We start from the raw sequence: 9,306 nt of genomic DNA on the forward strand, positions 1-9,306 counted from the left end.
AAAAAATATAGAGGAATGATTGGATCCCTTCTTTACCTGACTGCTAGTAGACCGGACATAATGTTTAGTGTGTGCCTTTGTTCCCGTTTCCAAGCCGATCCTAAAGAGTCTCACTTAACTGCTATCAAGTGAATCCTTAGATATCTACTAGGCACCCCGAATCTAGGAATTTGGTATCCTAGGCACAGCACTTCCTTTGAAATCTTAGGGTACTCAAATTTTGATTTTGCAGGATGTAGGATAGATATAAAAAGCACCTCTGGTACCTGCCAATTCATAGGACAATCATTAATTTCTTGGTCCAGTAGGAAGCTAAACTCAGTAGCACTTTCCACAGCCGAGGCAGAAAATATTGCAGTAGGAAGTTATGTTGCACATGTACTATGATTAAAACAACAAATTCTTGATCTTGGACTATCTGTTGGAACCATCTCGATCATGTATAACAACACAAATGCAATTTGTATCTCTAAGAACCCAATTCAATACTCTCGAACGAAAAACATAGAAATTAGACACCATTTCATTAAAGATCACGTCGCTAAGAAAGATATAGAATTGCATCACATCGCTACAGGAGATCAACTAGCTAACATATTCACAAAACCTCTAGCTTTCGACACCTTTAGCACCTTGAGGACTAGATTAGGTGTCATAGATATAACTGCATAAAAAAAACAAAAAAACAAAAATAAAAAAAAACAAAAACAAAAACAAAAATAAAATAAAAATAATAAAAAACAAAAACAAAAACAATTTTTTTTTTAAATAGAGCTGCTCCTGATCATCACACACTCACCACACAAAAACTCTGCCTTGACTGTTCATCATACTGTACGATACACATATCGTACCGTACGATACATACCTTTCGTACGGTACGATACACATCAATACAACGAATAAATATGAGTTAAAGGTGTTTGGTACGATATTTATTATAGATCGTACTATACGATACACCTGTTCGTACAGTACTAAACTTTTGGTCAAAAGTCGTACTGAGGGCCTCAGGACGATCAAAATTCGTCTGATCGTACTATACGATATTTATCGTACTGTACGATTTGACTACCTTTTCTCGAAAGGACCGGTCAGGATATTGATTGACTATCGTACTGTACGATCGTCGAAATTTTCTATAAGAACCCTTTGCTAGGCAGTTCCTTTCACTCAAATCTTTCCTCACTCACTCTTTCATCTAGTTTCGTGCCCTCTTGCAATGTCTAAATGAGGTCGGTTGACTGCTGGAAGCTCATCCTCGTCAAGTCACCCACCTGCTCGTTTTTTGAATACTGAAAACGAGGAAGCCTACCACAGGTATAAAGCCTGTAAAATTTCTCCTTCCAAAATGCTTAATCAGGCTGCTCTTAATTTAGAGGTAATGGGCCTCTTCGCTACCACCACCTTCCAATTCCTCCTCACCCTGGCATTTTCCTACAATTCTGAACTTCTCTTCAAATTTCTCGCCAATCATACCTACACTATCGACAACACCACCTTTCACTCTTTTGTTTGTGGCCGAAACATTGAGATCACTAGAGCCGACATTACCCAATATATTGGGTTATCCACTGAAGGACCTATGGTTTGCTTATTTTTTACTAACGAATTCGATTGGAGCGAAGTTAATAGAGTCCTTAGGAATGCTACTTTCCATCAACACCAACCTCTCGTTCAATCCCAAACTCGAAATGCCCGAATAATTCAACATGTCCTTCGAACCTCAATAATACCCAAAGGTTTCGACCGTATCAATTTGACCCCGACCTTATCCGTCACTACCAACATTATTATGTCCAACATAAAATTCGATGAGGTTGATTTAATTAGTAACTACATTTGTCACATGACTTTTTTTCGCCTACCTACCACTCGACAGAAAAAAAATCTAGCTCTTGGTCACCTAATAGGATATATCCTCCAACATAAATATAAATTGACCTAACCTGGTGAACCCAACATGCTTCCTATTTTTTATACGGATGCCTCTTTCCGTATTCTCTTTCATCGGGGACACGAGCCTAAAGAACCAGTCTTTGACGAAGAAGAAGGAGAAGATGCCCCAGCAGCATCTCCAGATCGATCACGACAACATGCCGCACCCCGAGCACCTGCACCAGCACACCCTAACGATGATTTGGTCGCACGCTTCGACCAACTGCAGACTCGTCTCGATATGCATATTCAAGAACAACATCAACAACACGAGACAGATATGCAATGGTTTGGAGAATGCTTTACTGCAATTGATCACCGATTTGATGCTCTCTTTCAATATTTTCAACCGAATCCACCTCCACCACAAACTGATCAGGACCCTCCTGTTTAGATTATTTGTATTTGTATTGTAGTTTCTTTCTTTTGCTTTCTGCTTTAGTTGCTCCTCCTTTTTGTGTTATCAAAAAGGGGAGAAGTTTGTTGTACTTGTTGTTGTGCTTGTTATAGTTTGTTAAATGTATTCTTTTTATTTTGTACTTGCATTTAGTATCTTTATTTTTTCTTGTGTTTAATTTAAAAAAATGTCATTCGTACTTGCTTACAACAAATCATTTGACATCATCAAAAAGTGGGAGATTGTTGCAACCCATGATCCCGAGTTTGAGATTTTGATGATGCCAAATAATGAATATTTTGAAACAACTTTTCATTGAATATTATTTTATTTGCTATTGTCCTTGAGTACTAATATTTCAGGAAGAACATAAGTGACTCAGGACGAAAGGAAGACTCAAGAATGGATAGATTAGGAGTATGAGTCAGATATTGTATTTTTCTATTTATTGTATTTTTATTTTCTTGAGTCTGGCCACAAAATGCATAAGAGTAAGAGCAACCATGCACACACACAGGGGGAGAGTTTGTTTTTAAATGCAAAATGTAATAGAATTTCTTCTTTGGAGATCGTACTGTACGATTTTAATTCGTATCGTACGATCCGAGCTATGTGGACGATTCTGTGAATAGATCGTTCTGAACGACTCTATTCGTACTATACGATATGTTCAGATCCAAAACCCTAGCCGTAGTTTAGTTTGTGTAAGTGATTTTGCGCTGTTCGTTCTGTACGAACATTTTCGTACTGTATGATTTATTTTAAATACTTACTTAAATTAACCCGTGATAAGTGCATGTAATCCAGGCCTAATTATATTTTGAACATCGTACTGTACGAATAGGATCGTACCATAAGATGAATAGAGATGAAGTTTGATCATCCTAGATATCATCCTGGAAGATCTCTTGGTTCTTGTCTCATCGTACTGCACGATAGTAATCGTACCATACGATGAACATAGATGACATCTGGTCGTCCAGGCCATCGTCCTGTACGAATAGTATTTTGTAGATCGTACCGTACGATATTATATCGTACAGTACGAATTATTTTTTAACTGTTCGTACATCTTCGAACCAGGATGAAGTCTTTTTATGAAGATCGTACTGTACGATGTTGAATCGTACTGTACGAACAGTAACGGCTACTTTTGAAATTAGAGGGATTTTGGAGCCCATTTTAGGTGTTAATCTCATTCTATTTCAGTAAGATTTACAGAGAGAGAGAACGTGGTTAGAGAGGGATTCCAAGGGAGAGAGCTCTAGAGAAGTTCTTTAGGGTTGAGAGAGGAAGGAGAAGGTGAGCGTTGTGAGGGAGAAGAGGTGTAAGGGAGATCACACGATTGCTCCGAACTTGCTGCATCTTGCTCCTCCTGTGGCCCTAGAAGAAATTGAGGGAGGATCTCCAAGGAAAAGGCTCGTCTACATCCGTGACCTCGAGGTTCTCTGTCTTCTCTAGGAGGGAGAAAAATGAGAAGATTCTCTGCCGTCACCAGGAGGGCGAAAATAGAGTTTGGCACTCCGCCACGCCGGGTTGGTGAAAGGGAGGTTTGTAAAGGCTTCTCCGCCTTGCCGAGGGGGGCAAAAGGAGAACTATATTTGGTAGTGAAAATCCCGGAGCGGAGGACTCTGGGGAGTGGACGTAGGTCTTATTTTGACCGAACCACTATAAAAATCCTTGGTGTGTTTTTTCCTTATCGTCATTTACTTTTACTTGCACTTAATTTTTCATAATTATTGCGTGGTGAAATTTGTGGAAGAAATTTTTTTTGAGTTTTGTTGTTAAATTTAAAAAATAACAAAAAGATTAGAACTCTTGTTTAGGGTTACTTTTTATTGAGAAAAAGTTTTTCACAATTCACCCCCCTCTTGTCATTTAGTAATTTCAACCCGAATAAATATTTAAAATGCTCCCAGTTTGATGGAGTATTTTGAAATGCGTTCTTGTTATACAAGAGAATTTCAAAATATAAATATATGCATGCTCTGATAACTATGTATATTGAACTTTATTCATCACAAAATACATTAGTTATAAAATTTTAGACATGATACTTTGTTAAATGTCGACCGTTGATAGGCGGCATAGGCCTCTGACCATTCAGAACAATCAACTGATATGCTCCTCCTTGGTACACTTTCACGATAACGAAGGGGCCTTCCCAATTGGATACGAATTTGCCACCAATTTTTCTATGCCGGATGATTGGTCTTCTCAGCAACAGGACCAATTCCCCCTCTTGAAATGTCCGAGGACGCACCATCCGATCAAAGGACTTTGCCATTCTTCCTCGGTAGATCTCTAGATTTTGCTGAGCTTGTAACCTGAGTTCATCAAGTGCGTCGTGCTCTTCCATTCTGAGGCGATCAATTTGTTTCTGAGTTAGCTCATTCTGGATCGCTACCCAGAGTGATGGTAGTTCAAATTCTAATGGTAACACAGCTTCAACACCGAACACTAGAGAATACAGAGTGGCTTTGGTTGGAGTCTTGTAAATCGTACGATAGGCCCATAGAGCTTCTGCCTTCTTCGTATGCCACTCTCTTTTGTTCTTGGTGAGAATCTTCTTCAACAATTTTACCAGCGTCTTGTTGAAGGCCTCTGCCAAGCCATTTGCCCTTGGATTGTATATGGATGAATACCGCCAATCGATTTTGAGCCGATCAACGAACTTGTAATTTTTTGTACTCTTGAAAGTAGTACCGTTGTCTGAGATTATTCGGCGAGGCACACCAAATCTGTAAACGACATTGTGGGTAAGGAAATTGATCACATGCTCCGATGTGACCTCTCTGAATGGAACTGCTTCTGCTCACTTTGAAAAGTAGTCTGTGGCTGCCAGAATAAATTGATGACCCGTTGATGATGGCAGATCTATTGGCCCAATTATGTCTGTGCCCCAACATTCAAATGGCCAGGACGCTACTATTGGATGCAAAGGATTTGGCTGTTGATGTATAACATCACCGTGGATTTGACATTCGTGGCACTTCTTTGCATGGTCAATACAATCTCTGACCATGGTTGGCCAATAATATCACGTCCTTTTGATTTTAGTGGCCATCTTGAGACCTGACTAATGTGCTCCACAAAGTCCTTCGTGGACTTCTGATATCACTTTATTAGCTTCCCTGGTTCTCATTCACCTTAGCCACATTTGATCAAAAGCTCGTCTGTACAATGTGTCATTGACAAATGCGTATCGCAATGCTCTTTTTCAGATTTGTGTGGCCATAGACTTTTCTGTCGGGAGTTTGTTTTCCTTGAAGTAATCAATGAATGGCTATCTCCAATCATTTTTGACTTTAATATCTAAACAATACCACCACGATTCTGAAGCTTGACTAGCTTTACATCTCTTGGCCGTATGATATCCTTTCGGATAATTCTCCATAATGATCTGATGGAGAGGTTGAGGGTCAACTGGTGTTTCATCCTGCTGACTTGAATTTGGAATTCCTTCCGCCATCGGAAATTGTAATAGAGCAGGCTCCAAGATCCGACGGTTAAAAACTCCGATGAATATAGGCTTCTCCTCATTGGAATTTGCCATTTCTTTGGCCAATTTGGCCAAATAATCTTCTTTGGCATTCTGTCCTCTAGGAATTTGAATTATTTTAACATTTGGCACCTGCTTTAAGAGCTCAAGGGTCCTCTGTTGATAGTGAGTCAATTCAACCTTACAAATCTTGTAAATTCCCAAGACTTGATTTATCACAAGTTGAGAGTCACCAAAAATCTGAAGGTTTTGAATTTTGACGTCAATTGCAATCTCCAACCTTACTATTACAGCTTCGTATTCGGCTTCATTGTTGGTCCGAGGTTCAATAAAACTAAATGAAAATCTCATTATGCCTCCTTCAGGTGCTACGAAAATGAGACCGATGCCAGCTCGGGCTCTTGCAATATTTGGAGGTCGGACAGGTCTAATCGACGATGCCCCATCGAAGTACATTTCCCATAATGGTAGCCTTTCATTCTCCTCGACCTGCATTATCTGCTCATCGGGCAAATCACTGTTTAGTGGAGAATCAGCCGGGATTGGGTGTGTAGCAAAAAAATATGCCAAGGCCTATCCTTTCACCTCCTTCTGTGGCATGTATATGATTTCAAACTGCAATAATAATACTGCCCACCTGGCTAGACGACCTGTCAACGTTGGTCTTGTCATCAAGAACTTCAGCGGATCGATCTTTGATATCAATATGATTTTATGGGATAGCATATAGTGGCGGAGTTTCTGAACTGCAAAAATCAGCGCCAGGCAGTGCTTTTCAATTGGGGAATAACGGCTTTCTGCTCCAATCAACCTTCGACTGATGTAGTAGAGTGCATTTTCTTTGCCTTCTTCATTGTTCTGGGCCAATAGTGCCCCGAGGGACTCTTCTAGTGTTGTTGTATATAATATAAGAGGCTTCCCCGGAATTAGCGCTGTGAGAATGGGTGGATTCAACAAGTATTTCTTGATACTATCAAAAGCTTCATGGCATTCTGCGTCCCATTTGAAACGGACTTCTTTCTTCATTAGCTTTGAAAATGGCTGGCACCTACCCGATAGGTTTGATATAAATCTCCGAATGAAAGCCAGTTGTCCTTGCAGCAAGCGAACCTGTCGAAGGTTCCTTGGTGGTAGCATCTCCGTGATCGCCTTAAATTTGTTGGTGTCGATTTCTATGCCTCGATGACGAACAACATAACCCAGATATTTACCGGAGGAGACCCCAAATACACATTTGAGAGGGTTCATCTTCAGATCAAACTTTCTTATTCTCTCAAATACAATTCTGAGATCTTTTAAGTGATCATTTCGACCAAGACTTTTAACAACAAGGTCATCTACATAGCACCCAACCTTCTGATGTATCAAATCATCAAATATGTGAGTCATTGCCCGCTGGTAGGTGGCATCAGCGTTCTTCAGGCCAAAGGACATTACTGTGTAGCAGAAAATCCTGATGGGCATCCTAAACGATGTATACTTTTCATCTTCGGGAGCCATCTTGATTTGATTGTAGCCTGATGATCCATAAATGAATGAGAACATGTCGTAGTTGGAAGTGTTGTCCACTAGTAGTTCTGATACAGTGAGTGGAAAATTATCTTTTGGGCATGCCTTATTGAGGTTCCTAAAGTCAATACATACACGAATCTGTCCATTCTTCTTCTTTAGAGGGACAATATTTGCGATCCAATCAGCATACTTTTCTTCTCGAATAAAGCCTGCATCAATAAACTTCTTCATCTCTCTAATTACCTGTTCTTCAATCTCCAATCTCATTCTCCTTGGAGCTTATTTGACGGGTGTTACATCCAGTTTGATTGCTAATCTGTGAACTGCTACGTCAGGGGATAAGCCAGCATCTCAGCATATGTCTAGGCAAAGCAGTCTCTTAATTCACAAAGAAGTTATTTTATTTCTTCTATTTGTTCTTCGGGTAGGAGAGAACTAATGAAGGTTGGGCGAGGATCTTCCTCAGTTCCCAAGTTGACTTTTTTCAGTTCATCCAAAGTAGCTGCCTGTCCACCATCTTCAAGCTCTTATGGTGCAGGTTCGGCTTCTATAGGCTGCTCATCTTAATCATCAGCCTCGTATGTCTCTTCAGCAACATCATCCTCGGATTCAATTTCCATGCATGTGATTGCCCGGCAAGTCTCTTTCCGGAGAAATTTTCGTTTGATGAAACTGATAACTTTATATGCGTCTGTATCCTTCTGCCGTAGGGGACGCGGATTCCTTCCATACCAGAGGCCCAGACTTGTACGAAGCTATCGTTTGGTAGTAGGAATATTGATTTATTTTCGTAGCATTCTTTGAATATTCTCTGTATTGAACCTGGGTAGCCTCGTAGGAAATAACTCTTCGGAATCGACGATCATGCAATCCCAGTCATAAATTTTCTCTTCGCGAACTCCCGTGGAATATAACACATTCTTTGTCACACTCCCATTTTTAAGGGGAGGCAGATAGAGAGTAGCGAGTTCTTCAACTTTATGCACCTCACGCGGAATGAGTTCCTTGAAGTGTTGCAAGGGAACACGTGTGACTACAAGTACACTATCTGAAATTGATAGGCTGTCTATTCTTCTGGAGAACACACTCTGCACCGTGTTCATATAAATAGAGTCGTAGTCATAGTCATCATTTAAAAATTCAACCTGCCTATTCTACTCATCTGTGGACTGGCATACTTTTCGGGATTTGGTAGGAGTAACATCATCTTCATATGTATCACTCCCAAGATGAGGTATAAATTTCTTCTCTTTTGGAATGGTCGATGCTTTGGGAAGAGTCGGCATTGCCTTCTTTCTCCCCACTACTTCTTTTCACCTTCCCGTTCAGATCGCTTTGTAGCCTTTGAATTTGATGCTTTAGCTTCGAGGGAGCTCGAAAACTTTTGCTTCTTTGGCATGAAGTACTGTGTATCTTCATAAACTATTGCTTCACGAACTGTAAAGGGTTGGATGTCACCAGAGTTCCTGAATTCTTCTCCATCTTTAAGATATTTTATACACTGGTGTAATGTTGATGGTATAATGCCAGTTTCATGTAACCAGGGACGACCTAGTAGCGCCTTGAATGAAGTATCCGCGTCAATTACATGTAATTTAGCTTCTGTATGGAGCTCTCCAAATATAAGAGGGAGCATGAATGACCCAAGGGTTTTCTGACCTTTTTCATTGAAACAATGCACCATCAACCTATCTGGCCCGAGGTGTTCCATATCAAGGCAGAGGGATCTCAGTGCTTTCAAACTTATCAGATTTATGGAGGATCCAGGATCGATCAGGATTCGACTGATGATCAGCTTATCGCTCTCTACAGTAACATACAGATGATGGTTATGGTCTACAGTCCCAAGCATCATGTCCTCTTCGGAGAAGGTAATGAACGGCTCATTACGAGCTTGTAGAACTTCAGTCAAATTACTTCAGCAAAATACGCCTTGTATCTTTTGGGATCTTTGAGA

Source organism: Dendrobium catenatum, unplaced genomic scaffold (genome assembly GCF_001605985.2).
Source record: "Dendrobium catenatum unplaced genomic scaffold, ASM160598v2 fragScaff_scaffold_1338, whole genome shotgun sequence".
Classification (NCBI taxonomy): Eukaryota; Viridiplantae; Streptophyta; class Magnoliopsida; order Asparagales; family Orchidaceae; genus Dendrobium; species Dendrobium catenatum.